This window comes from Nicotiana tabacum, chromosome 3 (genome assembly GCF_000715075.1).
Source record: "Nicotiana tabacum cultivar K326 chromosome 3, ASM71507v2, whole genome shotgun sequence".
NCBI classification, from domain to species: domain Eukaryota; kingdom Viridiplantae; phylum Streptophyta; class Magnoliopsida; order Solanales; family Solanaceae; genus Nicotiana; species Nicotiana tabacum.
This window is the reverse complement of record NC_134082.1, coordinates 179780792-179800423: the sequence shown is the minus strand read 5'-3', so window position 1 is coordinate 179800423 and position 19632 is coordinate 179780792. Positions and strand designations below refer to the sequence as shown.

Here is a 19632-nt window from a genome sequence, read left to right as displayed (position 1 = left end):
GATGAAGAAGCTCTTGATGTGATGAACAATCTGTTGCCTGCACACAACAGTGGACCAATAGTTAGAATGATTTGTGAAGATGAGGAATTTGATCCGGCACTGAAGGCCATTGCAGCCATTGCCGAGACAGAAGAAAAGCCAAAAAATGGTCGCCAAGCATGAAAGTTCCCCATCAGACAGGAGTCTCAGTAGCCAGTCTTGCTATCTTTTCTGCATTCGGATTATCTCAGGGTGTGATCCGGATGTTTTACTTTATTATCTTACTTTACGATGTAAATCCTTCTATCTTCAAAAAATAAAAATAAAATCAAAAAATCAAATGAAATTAATATTTTATTGTCCAGGAATGTCTCTTTTATTAATCTTGTCGTTTTCTTTATTCTCTTTTTAGTTCCGTTAATTGCAGATTTCAATAACATGACATGCTTGCGGATTTCATGCCCAGATCCTAAAATGCTGTTAGACTTCGAAATAATGAATCAAGAATTAGATTGCAATGAAGATAAGTTTAAGGAAATAAAACAAAAAGTTGGAACAACTAGAGGAAAATTGGCTCCAGATTGGAAAGATCCATACATGGTAACAAGGGTACTGCCAAAAAGAGCGTTGTACCTGGAAAACATCTAAGAAAATGTCCTGAAACAACTGTCAATGCAAATGCAGACAAAAGGTACTATGTTGGATCCTCTATATAATATAAATGTTCTCCGGTTGGGATGAAGAAGGCTTTTATTCTCGCTACCCAAACACTATCAACCCTTTGCAAAACCTTTCAGCTGGTTACTTTTCTTTGATTACCCTCTTTGGAACCTGAAAGTGTTATTGAAAAAAAATATTCAAAAAAAATGAGATGAAAAGTGAAAAAAAGGAGAAGAAAAAGAAAGATACAAAAAAAAGGAAGAAAAGACAAAGAAAATGAAAAAAACGAAAAAAGAGAGAAAAAAGGAAAGGAAAAAAAAGAGAAAACAAAACAAAACAAAACAAAAAAACAAAAGAAAATCAAAAATAAAGTTTCCTGAACTAGGTTCGACTTGATTCCGAAAGGATACGAAGGCAGCCTCTCTCCGGGGTTCAGTCACACCAAAATAAAATTTCAAATTTCCCCTAAAGTGAAACTGGAGCAAATGTTATAATGGTTCGATGATGGTTTCGCTCGAAAGGTGCCAAAGTTGTAACTCAGTCCCAAATCCTTTTTACCCCAAAACCCTGCTCAAGTCCTTTTGATCAATCAATAAAGAGGTTCAAAATGGGAGGATATAGTTACTTGGATCTGATACAATAAAATGAGAGAGTCTTATTGGTGAAAACCCACATGGGCACCGTAAGGCTATGGTAAGCAGAGAAATGAAATGAGAGAATCTTATTGGTGAAAACCCACATGGGCACTGTGAGGTGACATTAAGTAGAGAAATTAAAATGAGAGAGTCATGTTAGTGAAAACTCGCAAATAGCACTATAAGGCGATGGTGAGAAGAGAAATGAGAGAGGTCAGCTTGTGAAAACCCGCAAAGGGCGTCCCTGATCGAAAAGAGGATCCTCACAGCCATCGGCATCGACAGAGTCCTAGAAAGGTTCTCGGTTTCAAGGAAAAGTTGTGATGAATTTATGAGAGTCGGGCGGTTTACACAGATCAGGCATCCAGTCCAAAAGGCATGTCATGTTCATTGAAGTCCGCATGCACTTCGTATAAGTCCTTCTTTCTTTCCCCGAAAGGGTTACCCCTTGTTTGAATTCATTTATCCATTCCATTGTTTGTTTTTCCTTTGAATCCCTTTCGGTGTAACTCTGTTCTGAAACTGAGACAAAGAAGGGATGGCAAGACTGATTTACAAGGGTTCTCATTTGACACGAGCTAATGTGCAATAAGGCACCCAGCCTCGGCAAGGGCATCAAGTTGACCTCGACTGGCCATGGCGGCCAATGCTTCAAAATCAAAACTCTCGGAAGGAGAAAATCAAATTGAAGTTCCCACAAAGGCAAAATAAAGTTGGAAAATGTTAAGTCTTACGTGGCTTACCGTCTCGACAAAAATTTGAAAAGCCAAGGTACCCCAAATGCTCTGAAATTGAAGTTGGAAGAAAGAAACCGGAAATGAAAGTCCTATAAAGGGCGAAATAAAGTTGGAAAAGGTTAAGTCCCACGCGACTAGACGTTGAAGCAAGTTTGAGGAGCCAAAAAGTTCCCCAATGCTCCGAATGGTTAAAAAAAAAGAAAAAGAAAAAAAAGAAAAACAACAAGTCAAAAGTGAAAGGCCAACGAGGGAAATAAAGTCGAAAGGGTTGAGTTCCACCGACCAACCGTCATGGCAAAATCTGAAAAAAAACCAGAGGTTCTCAGGGCCTGAAATGAAATCAGTCCCAAGGAAACGAGTAGTTGCAATTGAGATCTTCATCAAAGAAGCCGGGCCGAGATCAAGTGATTGAAACAATCAAGGCCACAAAACCAACCACCGTTTCAAACTAACATTTGTTCTTTGTTTGAAAGAATGAAACATGTGCAATCCAAAGCAACCTTGCAAGAGTTGGTGTTTGATAAGTTAGGATTTTAACATGTTTTATGCCCCTACTTGCCTATGCTTTGATCATATATTGTTACAAAATAGTCCTAAAAGGCTCACAAGTTGTGCTTGATTGCAGGTTTGATCGACAAAGTGACGAAATGTCAAAGATCGGCTCAAAAAGGAGTGAAACCTGCTCAAGTATCAAAGACCAAGAAATCTAAGGAAAGAAGGCCTAGTGCGGACCGCGCAAAGTTGAATGCGGCCGCACTAGGTGGTTCAGAGAGTTGGTAAACCAGGCTAGAGGCAACGCGGCCGCGGTACACATCTCGCAGTCCGTTTAACCTGTGGTTCCGTTTTCATGGTACAGTTTGAAGGGGTCAGACAACCCCAAGGACAAAAATTACAAGCCGCCTGCTTTTACCCCAACCGGCCAGTCTGAAGAGCTGGTTGCGGTAGAGTCCACCACTGAGCCTACCTCCACAGTTGCTGACATGCCTCCCGGACCTTCCACTACTGCTGGTCCCTCTTCTTTAGCTGGCCCGGAGATTCCATCTTCCCGGGCCCATCCTATCACTGCCCACCAGCTGAGCCAGACACTACTTAGCTTGAACAACTGGATGTCAGCTGCGTCATCCAAGTTGTCCACCTTGACTTCTACCATTGCTATAAGCCTATACCCGTTATAAATTATACCCTCTCTTGGCACCCAAATCGTCCCCTGAGTAATGGCAAAAGTCTAAGTTTGGGGGGGAGAGACAAGAAAGGAAACAAAGTGGTAAAAGGTACAAAAGCAAAAAGGAAAAGAAGGCGATGAAAAAGAAAGAAAAGAAAAAGACAAAAAGAAAGCCCAATGTGCAAAGAATAAAATGGGATTCAAGAAAAACAAAAGTGAAAAAGGTGTGGAAAAAGTAGAAAAAGGAGAAATACTTTGAATTGCATAAGAAAGAGTGACAATGTATCTCTCTAACCCCTTGAAAAAAGTGAAATACTCAAAGAGTCAAAGAGAATTGTGCCAAAATGAATCAAAAGAAGTGCTTAAGGGAAGATGGAACCCATATAGACCAACAACCTTTCCTACCCTGAACCAAAAGCCTTCACATTGACTCCACAAAAGCCCTATATGATCTTGAGTTGGATGATGCTCGCATTAGTGGATACTTACATGAGGGTCAAGCATATGGTACTTAGAGTCGGACTTATGACCATTCCTTGAGAGAGACGAGTGAATTCCCATTAACCTTGGTTTGTGTGCTTATACTCTAAAAGGTGAGGTTTGCTTAGAGAGAGTTGAGGATGTGTGAGTTTGGGTTCCACAACGACCAAAGTAATTGAGAGAGTTCTTTGATGTAATGAGTCAATTCTTAATGCTCTTGTGTCACGCTTGATCCATAGTTTTTCAAAGTTTAAATTTTGTTAATGATCCATTCGTATTTAGGGCAATTGTTAGTCCCAATTGATGCTTGTTGAGGTTACTTTAGGACAACTGGAATTACTTGAATTTTCCTTTAAGGGGTGAGTCTTATTTTGTTTGCTTGAGGACAAGCAAAGGATTAAGTTTGGGGGAGTTGATAAGTTAGGATTTTAACATGTTTTATGCCCTTACTTGCCTATGCTTTGATCATATATTGTTACAAAATAGTCCTAAAAGGATCTCAAGTTGTGCTTGATTGCAGGTTTGATCGACAAAGTGACAAAATGTCAAATATCGGCTCAAAAAGGAGTGAAACTTGCTCAAGTATCAAAGACCAAGAAATCTAAAGAAAGAAGGCCTAGTGCGGACCGCGCAAAGTTGAATGCGGCCGCACTAGGTGGTTCAGAGAGTTGGTAAACCAGGCTAGAGGCAACGCGGCTGCGGTACACATCTCGCGGTCCACGGTGAAGGATCCGCGGCTGCACTACTCTTTTGTGCGGTCCACGGTCATGAGATTCAGAGAGATAAAAGTTTGCAAATCCAATGCCATGCGGTTCGCGGTCGTGATTGTGCGGACCGCGCCAGTTCCCTCTGCGGCCACGGTCCGCGGAGTCCAAGTTCAGAGAAGCAAAAGTCAAAGAGACCAGTATGGCCGCGGTCCATTTAGTGCGGCCCGCACTGACCCCGCAGGGGTATTTTTGTCCAGGTTTTTCAGCCTAGTATAAATAGAACATTTTACCATTTTTAGGTCATCTTTTGTATTCAGACGTGAGCTGCGCTCCTGAGAACGATATTTGTAGCCATTTTTGCACTTTTGCTTTACATTTACGATAGATTCTTGTAGTTTAATTTCAGCAATTAATTAATATGTTTAGTTCTTCATCTATTTCTTCAATTTCTTTATCTAGCATGAGTAGCTAAACCCATTAGCTAGGGTTGTGGCTCAACCCTAGTGTGGGTAATTGATGGGTGTTGCCATCTAGTGTTAGATTGACTATGGGTGTTTGCTATTTGTGTTGATTTTATGTTTTAATCTAGAATTGGTGGTTGCAAACACTGATTCGAGCTTTGTGGGTTTAACTCTTCTTGAGAAAGAGAGTCTATGACCCCAAAATTGACCCAACAAGGAATTGGGATGGACTCATGAGAAATGATAGTCCCAATTAACGAGTTAAACCTCAAGAGAGTTATTACCCTACTTGAACCCTAGTTGCTTGGCCTAATTTGCCTACCTATTTGGTCTCGAGAGAGTCAATTGGGTAAAATCATTCTCTCTACCGAGAGGTGTGAGAGTGGGTAAAATTGTGCAACGGTTATAGCATAAGCCCCAATTATGTCAATCGAACCTTAGTAACATCTACCCGTCAATTAGCCACCTAGGTAGTGTCACGACCCTAGTGCCCTTCTTCCCATTAGATACAACTTAGAAATATTCTTGTAGCATAATTTTGTGTTAATCAATAATTTTTATAAAAATAGTTATAATTCGAAAACCCAAAAATGTTTGAAGTGACATTAGGAGTACAAACACATCTCTAGGCTAGACAAACAATCCAACTCCACTACTAGCTCCTGTAAGCACGTGATTTTTGCCCTATATGAGAATTACTCCCAAAAAATCCAAAAATAAAATGATTTTTCTTTGGTGTGCAATTTTTTGATATTTTGTGATATTTTGAATAATTATTTGTATTTGTCTGTGCGTGTTTATTTGATAAATTAATAAAAAATACAAAAATATGTCGCATTTTGCATGTAGGATTTAATTCTATAGTTGTTAGTAATTAAATTTGTTTTACAAAAATTAAAAAATTACAAAAATAAGCAACGTTTGCATTTTTAGCATTTAATGTCCAAATATACAATTTTATACTTAATTAATACTTAATTGTGCGTTAATTATTATTGGGAGTTAATTTGCGCTTTTATAACTTAATTTAATTCTTAATAATAGTTTAAGTATTTTTATAATTTAGTTTTAAAGAAATAAAAGAAGAAAACAAAGCAAAAATATAAAGAAAGTCGGAATTAGGCCTCTTCTTCAATTTCAAGCCACAGGCCCAAAAATTGGCCCAATCTTCCCTACGACCCAGTCCATTTCGAACTGGGTCGACCCAATCCATAACCCAAAAGACTCAAACCCCATTTGTCTTTCATTTTACAAAACAAAAACAAAACAAAAAAAAATAAGAGAAGAAAACCCTAAAAATCTAAACCATCCGCCCCCCCCCCCCCCTCTCCTATCTTCTTCTTCTTCCTCAAGCTCACATCCCTTCCTCCCATGGCAGACCTTCCCCCCTCACACCCCTGCCCCCCTCACGTCAACACACACACAACACAACCACTCTCACCCCCACGACATCCCCTCGCTGCCATGACTGCGTTTTTCAAGTTCGTCGAGCAACTTCTACGCCACCATTGTTGCCCGTAGTTGCTTCTCCTCCTGCTGTTGCGTTTTCTTCTTCTCCAACACTGCTGCTGCTGCGTTTTTCATCCTTCATGTTGCTGCTGTGTCGTCCAAACAAACCACCACAACTGCTGCCCGCCGCGTCCAGCCATGGACGAGCTTCATCGAGCTCGAACTCGAGCTCCCATGGCTGCCGTTGCATCTTCTCCGACACCGCTGCTACCACTGTTTCGTGCTGCTGCTCCAGCAGTGTTGCTGCTGCTGCCTTCTGCTTGTGGCGGGCTTCCATTCTTCGTTTTAAACGATGCCAAACGACCACCTTCTTTGGTCGTCCGTTCGTAGTCGTCTTCGACGTCAAGTTATCTTGGTGCGAGATTCGTTCTCGGACAGATTTGTTTACAATCAAAGTTCGTCGTTGATTCATCTCCGGTTAGTTGTTTTTGAGTTTTATTTTTGTCCATATTTTTGTTTGATATTTTCCGGATCCAAAATCGTTAAAGAATTCAATTCTTGTTTTGTTCGTTGTTCATCGTTGAAATTATTTTTCTAGTTTGTTCATGTTCATGTGCTTTGTTAAAATTAATTTTCAGATTTCAAAATAGAAGTTTAATTAGTTGTTTTCATGTTTATTTCATGTTTGTATTATTGTTTAAGTAAGTATTTGTTAGTTTGATGTTTGTTAGATTCAAATTGAAATTTAATCAACTATTTCTTCAATTTGTTTCATGTGTTTATGTATTGTTAGAAATTGTTAATATTGTTAAGTTCAAGTTTAAGTTCATAATTGTTTCTTCGTCGATCTTGTTATTTGTTTAAAGAATTTAGTTGTATTAAAGGAATATATTGTTTTAATCGTTTAATCCGTCATGTTTGTTGTCTTAAAATAGATTCATTCATGTTCATACTTTGTTTGGATGATCTTGAATCCGAATTTTGTATAGTTTGATTTCTTGTTTACCATTTATGATTATTGCTTGAATTGTTATCATAATCTTGTTTAAAGTTTAATATAAGAATTGTTTGTTGTAATGTTGTTAGAGTTGATTTTAAGTTCAATATGATTGAATTTAGAAATCTTCATACTTTGTTTGTTGTTGTTGTTGAATCCGAAAATAGGATTGTTTGTTGCTAAAATATTGTTCAATCAAATTTTAGTTGTTCTTGGTTGTTCAATTTGTGTTCATGTGATTTGTTGTTGAAATGTTGTTAAAATCATGTTCATGTGATATTGTTGTTATGATGTTCATCCGTGTTCATATTGTTGTTTGAACATTGTTAGAAATTGATCATATTGTCTATATTTTGGTTAAGTTTGATTAATTGATGTGTTATAGCTGATGGGTAGTTTGGTAAATTTGTAATACGTTCAGGGGTAGTTTGGTAATTTCAGTAAGGTCGGAAGGGGTAGGTTAGGAATTGTACATTTTGTAATTATTTATTTGAAGCATGGGGGACAAAATGAAATGGGGTGGGTTGTGATATGATTATTTAATATAAAGGGGGGACAAGATTTAATTTAAAGGGGAATCTTGCATTATTTTAAATAAAGCGTGGGGGACAAAATGAGATGGGGTGGTGTGATATGTTATTTAATGTAATGGGAATGAGTGGGAAGATAATGGGTTTGGTAGAGAAAATGGGTTGATTTTAATTAATGGAAAGATTTTATGAGAGGGGTTATAAGAAGTCTTGAAATCAGAATAAAAAGGGAGGACAAGAGAAATACACAGACAGGAAAAAAACGGGAGAGAGAAACAAATCTGAAAATAAGAGAGAGAAAAGGGCTAAACATTTAAGAGATAGAAAATTCCGAAAAATATTTAAGCTTTCAAATATAAAAAAAAACTAAAAAAAATATTCTGTTTTCTTTTGTTGTTTGAAATCAGAATTAATTGTTGTTTCATAAAAGCTGGAAGCTTTTGTTTTTTTTTGGATTACTACTCCACCGGTCTGTTACTGGGTTGTTACTGTTGCTGGGCTATTGTTGCTGTGTTGTACTGATTTTACTGCTGTTGCTGATTCTCATATTCATTTTCTTTGCTTCCAATATCAGGTACACAACTGAAAAGCTGTTTATTGTAATCCGAAATATGAAACGTGAATACATATGAAGAATGAAAATTTGAAGTTTTAATTTCGTTTTTATTTCTTTGTTCCTTTTGTTGATTGTATTTAAGCTATTTCATGAATTACTAAATAATAACTGGAATAAGAAAATAATATCATAAGTTAGTCTGTAATAAATCAGTTCGGCAAAATAGGTTAATTCACTAGTTATGAAGGCTTCAAGATTATAGGTTGATCATGAACAAGTAGCTAAATTTAGCTAAGACACGAATTTAAATTAAACATCGTAAATTAGGCATTAAGGCATGACTTGAGCTTAAGCAAGATTAAGAGAACGTTTAAGTCTAATAAACTTTCTAATAAGCTTTAGTAATTATGGTTAAATCTAGTTTCAAATGATTGTGAATAATTAATCTCAATAATTTTTTTTAAAAAAAATAACAATGCTGAGTTTTAATCTAGCTATATTTGTTTATTTTGAATATTAGTTGTTGAATTTTTATTTTATTTATAATTTCGAAATTAAGAGTGAAATTCCTTTTTCATCAATATTTGTATTAATCAAGCAATTAGCATGTCATGTCTTCTTAAAATAATAAAAGCTAGTAATAAATTAGGATTTTCTTTCTTTATTTTAGAGACTCATTTTTATAGAAAAATGTAGTCGTTTTAAGATTTGTCCAAATAAATGAGATGAGCCTCGCTTAATGAAATGTATAGATTGCGGGGCCCTCAATAAATGTACATTTAATCGCTTAGAATTAGGGAGGAGCCGTTTTAGCAAATTTCGCGGCCCTACCCAAAATAATGATACGCTAGACTCTTTAGGCGCGATTTAATTAATTTTACCTTCTTAAACTCGGATGCGCATTTCATGCGACCCAAATCTAAATCCTAAAACATTGAATAAAAATGTGTTCCGGATTGCGGGTGCATTTCATGTGACGTAATCCAAAGACATGTTTTAAACGATGTTCACAATTTTTTTTTTTAAAAAAAATAATAATAAAGTGGTAAAGAGTTAAAATTGGCACATCGGTTCATAATTGTATTAAAATCAGATAAATAAGCCAAATATGACAATTGAGCGACCGTGCTAGAACCACGGAACTCGGGAATGCCTAACACCTTCTCCCGGGTTAACAGAATTCCTTATCCGGATTTCTGGTTCGCGGACTGTAATATGGAGTCATTCTTTTCCTCGATTCGGGATTAAACTAGTGACTTGGGACACCCTAAATCTCCCAAGTGGCGACTCTGAAATAAATAAACAAATCCCGTTTCGACTGTCCTTTAATTGGAAAAAACTCCTTCGCCCTTCGCGGGGTCGGAAAAAGGAGGTGTGACAGCTCCCTGAGGAAATCGATCCCGACCCTCATATCGGGTAAAAGCTATTGCAACCTGCTCTTTCTACCTTAGTGTAGCGTCGAGTTGGCAGCGATCAGGTCTCCACTCCCTAGTCTGCTTTTCCGACATAGGGTCTCCACTCCTTAGTTGATTTTATTTTAGGCATAGGATCTCCACTCCCTAGTCTGCTTTTCCGACATAGGGTCTTCACTCCCTAGTTGATTTTATTTTAGGCATAGGGTCTCCACTCCCTCTGCTTTTCCGATATAGGGTCTCCACTCCCTAGTTGATTTTATTTTAGGCATAGGGTCTCCACTTCCTAGTTGATGTTATTTTAGACATAGGGTCTCCACTCCCTATCTGGTTTTATTAGATATAGGGTCTCCACTCCCTAGTCTCATTTCCAACATAGGGTCTCCACTCCCTAGTTGAAGTTATTTTAGACATAGGGTCTCCACTCCCTAGTTGAAGTTATTTTAGACATAGGGTCTCCACTCCCTAGTCTGCTTTTCCAACATAGGGTCTCCACTCCCTAGTTGATTTTATTTTAGACATAGGGTCTCCACTCCCTAGTCTGCTTTTCCAACATAGGGTCTCCACTCCCTAGTTGAAGTTATTTTAGACATAGGGTCTCCACTCCCTAGTCGCTTTCAAACATAGGATCTCCACTCCATAGTTGATTTTATTTTAGACATTGAATCTCCACTCCCTATTCTGCTTTTCCAACATAGGGTCTCCACTCCCTTGTCGCTTTTCTAACATAAGGTCTCCACTCCCTAGTTGATTTTAGTTTAGATATAGGGTCTCCACTCCCTAGTCTCTTTTCCAACATAGGGTCTCCACTCCCTAGTTGATTTTATTATAAATATAGGGCTCCACTCCCTAATCTCTTTTTCCCAAGGATACACAATCCTGATTTTATTACTTTCAATAAAGAAATAGTTTAGATTTTTCTTATGAATAACTCAAGAAATTGTTCTAGTGAAAACTAGGGCAGAAAATTTCGTTTGTTTGTTTGCTTTGGTGCCTGAATAGGTTTTCACCGTGAGGCACAAGGTTCGAGATGACCAAAATAAGAAGTCTCAACCCATATAAAAGAAAAGAAGAAACAAGAAAAGAAGTTGAACTCTAAGTGTAGAAGTGGAGAAAAGATGCAGACTGCCCAAGATAAGATTAAAGTCATAAGTTTTGCATTGTCCCGCCTTGATCCGAAAAACTGAAGAAGAATGAACCAGCGGTTGCAACTAACAAGCATCATCAGAGTCTGCAGAAAGAACCATTCAAGACTCAAGATCAAGCTTTAGAAGATTTATAGATAGGAATCTTGTAACTCGTAGTTGATAGGCTTAGCTAGTTTAGCTTTTCATATTTCACTTTGGTGTAAAAAGGAACTCAGCAAGCAGAAACAACAGCAACAGCAGTGAAATCACATTTTTTTGGTAGTCACAGCTACCAAAACTTCCAAAACTACACCGACCTGATTCCTTTATAGCCAAGGATATGTAAGCAACCTCTGAAGCAAGGTTCGGTCAAACTTTTTCAAAATGCTTCCAAATGGAGTTTCAAACGGGCAAAAATTGCTCGTAATTGCTCACTTTATCTTTGCCCAACTCTTCATGTTTCCGAGTAAAGAGAGATAGCTGTGAGTACCTAATTTTTGCCCTACATGAAAATAACTCCCAAAAATAGACCAAAATAATTTCAATTGATTTTTAGGAGTTTTTTCTTTATTTAGTTGCATGTCATGCATTTTTAATATTTTAAAATCATAAAAAAATATCACGTTTTAATTTCATGTCATCTTAGGTCCAATTTGCATGTAGGAATTAATTTTATTAAACAAAAATCATAAAATATTACTACAATAGTCATATCTACATTTTAGCTTTTAGTTTTAAATTAGTGAAAATAAGTAAGATTAACTTTACAAAATAGTTTAAGGTAGAGCCTAATTTAGGATTTTATTTAGCTTGTTTAGTTAATTCAATTAGATTTTTTTAAATCAAAAGAAAAAAAAAAGAAAAAAAAAAGTAGATTTGGTCTTTTAATTTCGTCTAGGCCAGCTTATTTTGAAGCCCAAAAATCTCAAATTACCCAAGCCCATACAATCTCAGCTCACTACCCAAATAGCCATTACCCTTTACTAAAATCCTACCTCCTACATATAAAAAAATATTTTCTTAGACCTAGAGATAATATCAGATCTCCCCCTCTCTAAAGAGAGATGAACGACTCCTCTCTGCTCTTGAACATAGACAAACGACCATCCCCTCCTTTCTTCTTCATCATCTTCTCCAAAAATAGACCTAAGACCTAAAATCCCTAACCCTTAGAGATCAGCCATGTACCCCTTTGATTACCCTAGAAGACAACCACATACACAAGAGAGAGGAAGTAGTGGACAAACTTAGGATTCCTAATCTAAAAAATACAAGAAAAATTATAGAGAAAAATCCAAAGAAACATCATGGAAAGAGATTATAAAGTTGTTGCATTTTTCTACTGTATTTTTATACAAATTCTGGTTCCTCAATCAAATTTTCAACTGAGAATATAAGCTCTCTTCTGCTATCCCTGTTGTCGTAGCTAGTTTTGTCTTGCCGAGCTTCATTTTCCCTTCTGTCTAGCCTTTATTTGGTACGCATAGAGTAGTTCGCGCATAATCAGGTATTCATCTTTGAATTCAAGTTCTTGTTCTGTAAAAAAAAAAGGATCAATTCTTTTGTTTTGCCATGAAATGCGAAAATTTAGATTTTTACTGTTTTGGCGTTCTTTTGCTAGATGTATGTTCATGTGCACTGCAAATTGAAGTCTATTTTAAGGGGGAGGGGGGTGTTCCTATTTTTTGTTTAAATAGAATTGTTTTGTATTATATACATTGATATGATCTGCATATTATGTAAAACAAGATAGTAGATTATAAACACTGGTCAAAATAGTGTTCAATCACTATTTTATACTGCAGAGATACCATTCCAAATTTGCGTTTCCTGAATATTTGGCAATTTAGGTTTTGGATTCCATGAATTTGGATTTTAGGATAATTCAATACAGCTAGGTTATGTCTTTACAATGATCATGGCTTGTCATGACTTGTATGACCCATTGTGTCACAACAACTTTCTTATGGCATCTTGAGTGCTGCTTGAGAAAATATATTCGCGCAACCTTAGCCAAATATTCTTAATAATAATAAAGTGTGATTAATTGTGGACACATACGCGTGACATAATTTTTGACACGCCAAACGGAATGAGTATACGTACGCGTAACTCATCTTAAGTTAATTCTTTAAATATGGATTATCAAGTATTAATAGCGGTAAAAGATAAAATAAACATAGGTCCTAAAATGAGTAATTAGACAAAATAAGCCGAGTATAAATTGCTAAGCAACCGCGCTAAAATTACGGAATCCGAGAATGCCTAACACCTTCTCCCGGGTTAACAGAATTCCTTATTAGATTTCTGGTTTCGCAGACTTTTAAATAAAGTCGATTCTCCTCGATTTGAGATTTAAAAATAAACCGGTTTTGGACATCAAATAAATTATCCCAAGTGACGACTTTGAAAATAAATAAAGTAATCCCATTTCGATTTATATCACTTTAATTGAAAAAACTCCCTTATATACCCCCTTGGGTGGTAAAAAGGAGGTGTGAATGGCTAATTACAATATGTTTTAGGGTAATTTAAATAAAGTTATGCTTAATATTGCAGACCTCTTAGATTTTCTGCTATTTATTTAGATTTAATTGTTAGCTAATTATGTTCAGAAGGTTCAAATGATTTTGCTAGGGTAATTAGTGATGATTTTTGTTTAATTTGATATTTGGTTCTGTTTTTGCCAATTAAGGCCTGATCAGTTAAGGCCTGATTGCTATTGAACTTTGTTATTGCACTTGGGCCTATTTGAGGCCATTTGGCCGTGAGTTGGCCAGGGCAATTGGCCCAGACTAAGGTGGAAGGTTTTAGAATAGGGGGCAGCTGACCTCATTTGGTTAGCACAAAATGCTGAAACCAATGAGGGGGAGCCAGTTGTCCCAGGTTGTTACAAGATGCCCTTTTCAGGTTGATAGGGGAAATTTCCAAAATAATTTTCTAGCACATGACATTGAAACCTATAAAAAGCACCTTTTCTTCATTCATTTGACAGACGGATATAGACTTTCAGACCCCCATAAAGATTAAAAAGTTTTTTTCTGCACTATTTCATTAGGAGTTAGTTTATTCCTTTCTGAGGTTCTTAACAAGGATTTAGAAACTTCTGCTGAGTTTTTGGTTTTTTTTTTGGGTTGAATATGGACTAATTTGAAGTTGTGCCCTGTTGTTGATTTGCTGTTGTCCTCACTCATTTGTTTGCTGAAATTCTTGCCTCATTCTTGTTTTGTTATTGGTATCCAGGTACTCTTATGAACTTCAGAATGGCAAATGAGGATGTAAAGCATGTTTTAGCTTGTTTTGTAATAATAGGTTGAGTGTTAAAGTTATAGCTTCATATGTATGTTTTTTGTAGCGAGTTTGGGCGTTAAAGTTATAATTTCATCTTTGTCAAAAATGTATGTTATTTGCAGTTTATTTGGTTTAGCATTTTGTTTTTGTAAATATTCTGAATCTGGATGTTTAACCTAAACTTAGTATTAATATGAATGATCAGGTTAGCTTAGTTATGCCATGTATGGTTTTTTGATAATTTTAAAACTATCAAACAACTATAGTAGTTTATGTGGTCTTTACTAGGGTTTGCTGGCCTACAATCATTTGACAATTCATAACTAAGTATTAACAATGGTAGTTGTTATTTTTTTCTTTTAAAGCCAAGGTTAGCTGAAGTCTTTTCTCTTAAATAACATGTCATGACTCAAGGTTATTATGTTCAATTAATCTAGCTAATATTCAGTGTTTTACACGGTACGTAGATAATATAATTGATTCAGTATGTTAATCTCCAATTTTTAGCATTGTGTTTTGTTATTTGTGTGTTTAAAGCAACCCGAGTATCAGAAAGGCCTTGGTATGTTTAAGGTATTCAGTTCAGTATTTGTAGACATGTAATTTTTAACCATACCTGAAAATTTACTCATTTTAGTATTTAGATATTTATTTTACGTCTAGTATCAGTATTTTGATTATTTTTGACTTTTTGCTTTAGTTTATCTTTACAATGAAAATTACAAAAATATTTTCCTTTATGAGCAAATTGTTATTTTGACTAGTAACTTTTAGTTTTTCTTACTTTTCATAAAATTGAAAAAATAATGCAAAAATAGTGCTGACATTTTATATTCCCAAAAGATAAGAAGGAAATTTTCAAAAATATATATACTTAGTTTAGTTTTAAAGTTGTAGACTTTAGTATATATTGAGTAGTATTTAAATTTCTTTAATATGACTATCTTGTTTTCCTTTTTAATTATTCCCTATTATTTTAGATAAAAATAGTATTTTGAATTATATTTAGAATAAAAGAAAAAATAAACAAAACAAAAAGAAGAAGAAGAAGAAAAACGATAAGAATGAAACCAAAGAACTGGAAAAGCAAAGGTAAAATCAAGAAAAGAAAGAACGGAAGTGGTCTCGTTTTCATTTTTTTATATTTCTTTCTTTATTTTTTTTATATTTTTTTTTCTCAACTTCCATTCACCTTTTCCCATGTCACCCTTCTAGATAATTCCTCCAACAAACTTATCACAGACTACAATTCTATTTATGGACACGATACTATTTTGATTGCACAGTGGGGACCACATAGTTTTAACATTTTGCTTCCTCCCCAAGCACAATTTCTGGGGGGACACATAAAAACTCATGGGTTCTATTCACAAAAGGGGGCTTCATCACAAATTTCAAGGGGGGCCTGAAGCAGAAGTTCAAAATAAAGGATTTTCTTTATATCTTTTTAGTTCGATCGAAGAAAATGTTCCAAAAAAGATTTTTTAATTTATTTTCCTCTTAGTTCTACTTTCTAAGGACCCGTTAAAAAATATTTTCACTTTTAGTTTCATCTTTAGCTATCCAGATCTGAAAAATCACATACAATATATTAGCTTCGTTTTACCTTAAGCTGGATTTCAAGAAAAAGCGAGCGAAACAAAATGGGTTTCGCATGAGATTTGGCTCCTGTTTGAGGAGTCGAGGTTTATAGTCCCGTATTCGAGCTTTGATCCATGGATTCCTGCTGATTATTCTGGTTGATGTTCTAGTTTCGGCATTGGATTTTCCTGTAATTGCTGCTTCCGAACCGAAAAATATATTTGAAGAAAGCTACTTAAAGGTCCTTCTCTTCTCTGTTCTTACTCATGCGCTTGCTTATATGTTGAATGATCTAGGAGCAAGATGAATGCCCATATATGACTAGTTGTTAAATTAAGGTAGTCTTGAAAGCTCCTAAACCAAAAATATTAGAAGGTAGTCTTGAAAGATCTTAAAGCAACATGTATTAGAATTTCTATATATATATTATAGTTCTTCTGCTACTTTGTAGTAGTATATTTTGAAAATTTAATTTATTTTGTTGGCATTCTTCCCTTTTAGTAGTATATCAATAGGTTGTTTTCAAGCATGGTTTGAGATTTTCTTCGGTCGTCACTTTTTCGAAAGAGGATTTAATTTTGTAAATGTATTTTTGGTTGATATTGGTAGTAGTATTTCCTTTATATTTTTGTATTTTTAGTTAGTTATTGAGATGATTTGAAAAACTCCTTTAGTCTTTACATTCTTACTATTTAGTTTTTTTTTTTCATTTTTTTCATTTATTATTTTTTGTTCTTTCTTTCTCTTTTTCCTGATGTTGGAGTATTTAAAATTCAATGTTCTTCTTTAGGTGTTACGTTTTCGATCATCACTCTATTCAATTAGTTTTCTCTATAGTAAGTTAATTTAAGTATTAGAGTAATATAATTAATAGTGACATATAGGCCTTTATCTTGCTTAGTCATTTCTGTTGCTACTTGTTAGTGATTTCACTCCAAGTCCTAACAACCAGGTTTGGAAGCAGCAAACCATAGGGTTAGTTCACTTATATGAGGGAATGATTCTACGTGCTTGATGGTTTTTGAGAAATTGCAAACAAGAGAAAGTTATGAACAAAGAGTGAAAATTGCTTGAATTGGGCCGTGGGGTGATGTTAAATATGAAAAATCAGACGGTGGATGTTTAATTGTTTTGCTTTCATTATTTTTCATAAACGTTAGGAGGATGTTTTAGGCCAACCATACTTCGGTAGGCAATATTAGGATGTTTTATTAGTTTTGAGGCGAGAGGTCGTTCCCTTAGTTAAATTTTATTAGGGGAATGCCTCGTGAATTTTGTATATATTTTTATCCGGGGAATGCCCCGAAGAACCTTTGTAAATGTTTTGGAGGTCTTGACGAGCATCGAGGAGGAAGCATAGTATATGATAGCTTAAAACTTTTAGTATTTTTCTTTTAGTACTTTCTTTTCTTTTCTCTTATTAGGTGGGGACGACCTTGAGCCTCTTATTTATTAATTTTTCCGTTTCTGTGTTTATTTTTACCTCAATTTGAATATTTTAAAAGCAAACTAGATCGAATACGCAACCGTGACTTTTACGGGATTTGGAGAGTGCCTAACACCTTCTCCCCGAGTCAAATGAACCCCCTTACCCGAATCACTGGTGCAGACTTGGTTTTAGAGTCTAAAATATTTTAAAAGGAAAAATCATTTTAAAAACGGTGACCTGACACACCGAAATCAATGTCAGGTGGCGACTATGAGTTATTTCCTTTTGAACACGAATTTTTGTTACTTTCTAATTGAAAACCCTTTTCAAACTTTACAATTTTTTTTTAAATTTAAGAGGGTTATTTAAGTGAGGTTTGGTAAAAAAGGGGGTGTGACATCTCTGGCGACTCTGTTGGGGAGTTGCAGGTTCGAGCTGATACCTGATCTTGTTGGCTTTTAAGATATTTTGTCGAGGTGTTTGTTTTCTTTATTTGCTTTGTTTGTTTGGTTTATTTTCTTGTTTTGTTGGTTATTTGTTTATCTTTTCTTAATGTGTTACTACTTTATAAACTGTCATAATTTGCATAACCATGGGTCTTCTTTCTGTAACAAGTCTCGAAGTACGCGTCGCGTGCACGAACTCTTTGTTGCGTCACCCTTAATCTCCCGGGGGGGGGGGGGGGCCGTCTGACGTATGGAGTGGGTGGAAAGCTTGAGCAGCCACCATCGACCATACGTTCCCCCGAATTGCCTTGTTAGTGAATCCCAAACTTAGGTCAGCCTTTAGGTCATATTTATTTGCATCATGTTATTTAGACCTAGCAGGGCTCGGTCCCAGGTAGCGTGTCCCTTTGTAGGAAGCCTATCCAAGTTTTGTCAAAATGGGCCCGTGGCCTAAAAAGACATTCAATCATCCCTATGTGATACATGTTGCATCTTTGAGGGTAAAAGGTCATTTGGCGGACCGATATTTGGGAAAGTAGGGTGAAAAATGAAGCAAGTAGGGCTTAGTTGTATTTTTCTTTCACAACTTTTTCAAAAAAAAAAAAAGACCAAAAAATAAATTGAAAATGAAAAATTCAAAAAGATTTTGCACTTTCCCATCATTTTCCAAAAATTCAAAAAAAAAAGGAGAAAAAGAAAATCCAAAAGATTTTACATTTTTCAATCATTTTTCAAAAAAGACAAAAATATATATTTTTTTCCAAATTAGTATCATTTTTCTTAAAAGCTTTCTCCCATATCCAATCTTCCCGAACTACGCATACCTGATTCTCGTCTTTCGGGGCAGGATACGCAGGCAACCCACATAGGGTCTGATTTTCCTAGTGTACTAGGTTCTTGGCTCGCGGGGTCTTAGCCAAATCTTGCATGTCTAGCCACGTTTGGCCACATCGGATGTTTTTGCAAAATAGGGATATTTTCGCAAAATGGCTTGTTAACCATGTAATAGAGTCCTAAGCCCACAACAAGGTGTCCTCTCAGTTTTAAGGTCCATTCCTGTTGAATTTGCATGTCTAGCCACTTTTGGCCACATCGGCCATTGTTGCAAAATTGGGTCATTTTCGCAAAAGTGGTTCAATTAACCATGTCTTAAGATTTTGAGTCCACAACTAGGTGTCGTATTACTTTATGGTCCTTGCCTTTTGAGTTTGCATCTTTAGCCACTTCGGGCCATATCGGCCGTTTTTGCAAAATGGGTCATTTCTGTAAATTAATTTTGGGCCATGATTATTGGGAGTTCAAATCCATATAAGCATCAGTGAGGTATATCTATGTGTTTGAGGTTATCTTTGTTGAGTTTGCGCTAATAGTCACATTTTGGTTACGTAGGTCATTTTGCAAAAAATAGCCTTAATCATGCCTTGCATGTGTCCAATAGAAGGTGTCGTGGTGTTACATGCGTCTTGAGTCACTAACTCTATTTGATCTTATTTTTCCCATTCAGGTATGGATCAATTTGCTAGAGTTTGAGCATGGCAAAGACCCCAGGACCATTCTAGTCAAGACCATTGCATGTACGAGTTGCTTGAGGAAACTTTTTATTTTTTTAGTCTATTTATATATTTTTTTAATTTTTAGTCTTGTACAGTAGTATCGAGTCTGTCAGTCTAGTTAAGATTATCGAGACTTTTGTTATATTACTTCCCATTTTGTATTTGAAAAACCAAAACGAAAAATTAAGAAAGATCCAAAATAAATTTTGTTTTTTAGTTTATTTGTCCATTACTTTTTGAGAACTACGCTTGATCTGATTCATGAGGGACATGATACATAGTGTGACGACCCAAAGGGTTATCACCGTAATTCTTCCTTGTTCTGTGCTTCCGAGGCCTTGAAAACCTCGCTTTTAGTTGCCTCGATATTGCGTGCGCAGTCCGGGCGCGAAGCCGGAAAGCTTTTATGTTGAAATATGCGAATTTTGCGAGAAATTTGA

General features: G+C 35.9%; 2 long non-coding RNA genes across 2 annotated transcripts; both read left to right on the top strand.

The window, feature by feature from the left end:
• The first annotated feature begins 11835 nt into the window (after positions 1-11835).
• Positions 11836-14406, top strand: LOC107794939 (uncharacterized). The gene is made up of 2 exons (XR_001650011.2): positions 11836-12399; positions 14136-14406. It is a non-coding gene; the product is annotated as an uncharacterized LOC107794939 (long non-coding RNA).
• A 1148-nt stretch (positions 14407-15554) lies between these two features.
• Positions 15555-17240, top strand: LOC142175343 (uncharacterized). Its single transcript, XR_012704358.1, has 2 exons — positions 15555-16005; positions 16717-17240. It is a non-coding gene; the product is annotated as an uncharacterized LOC142175343 (long non-coding RNA).
• The last annotated feature ends 2392 nt before the right edge of the window (positions 17241-19632 follow it).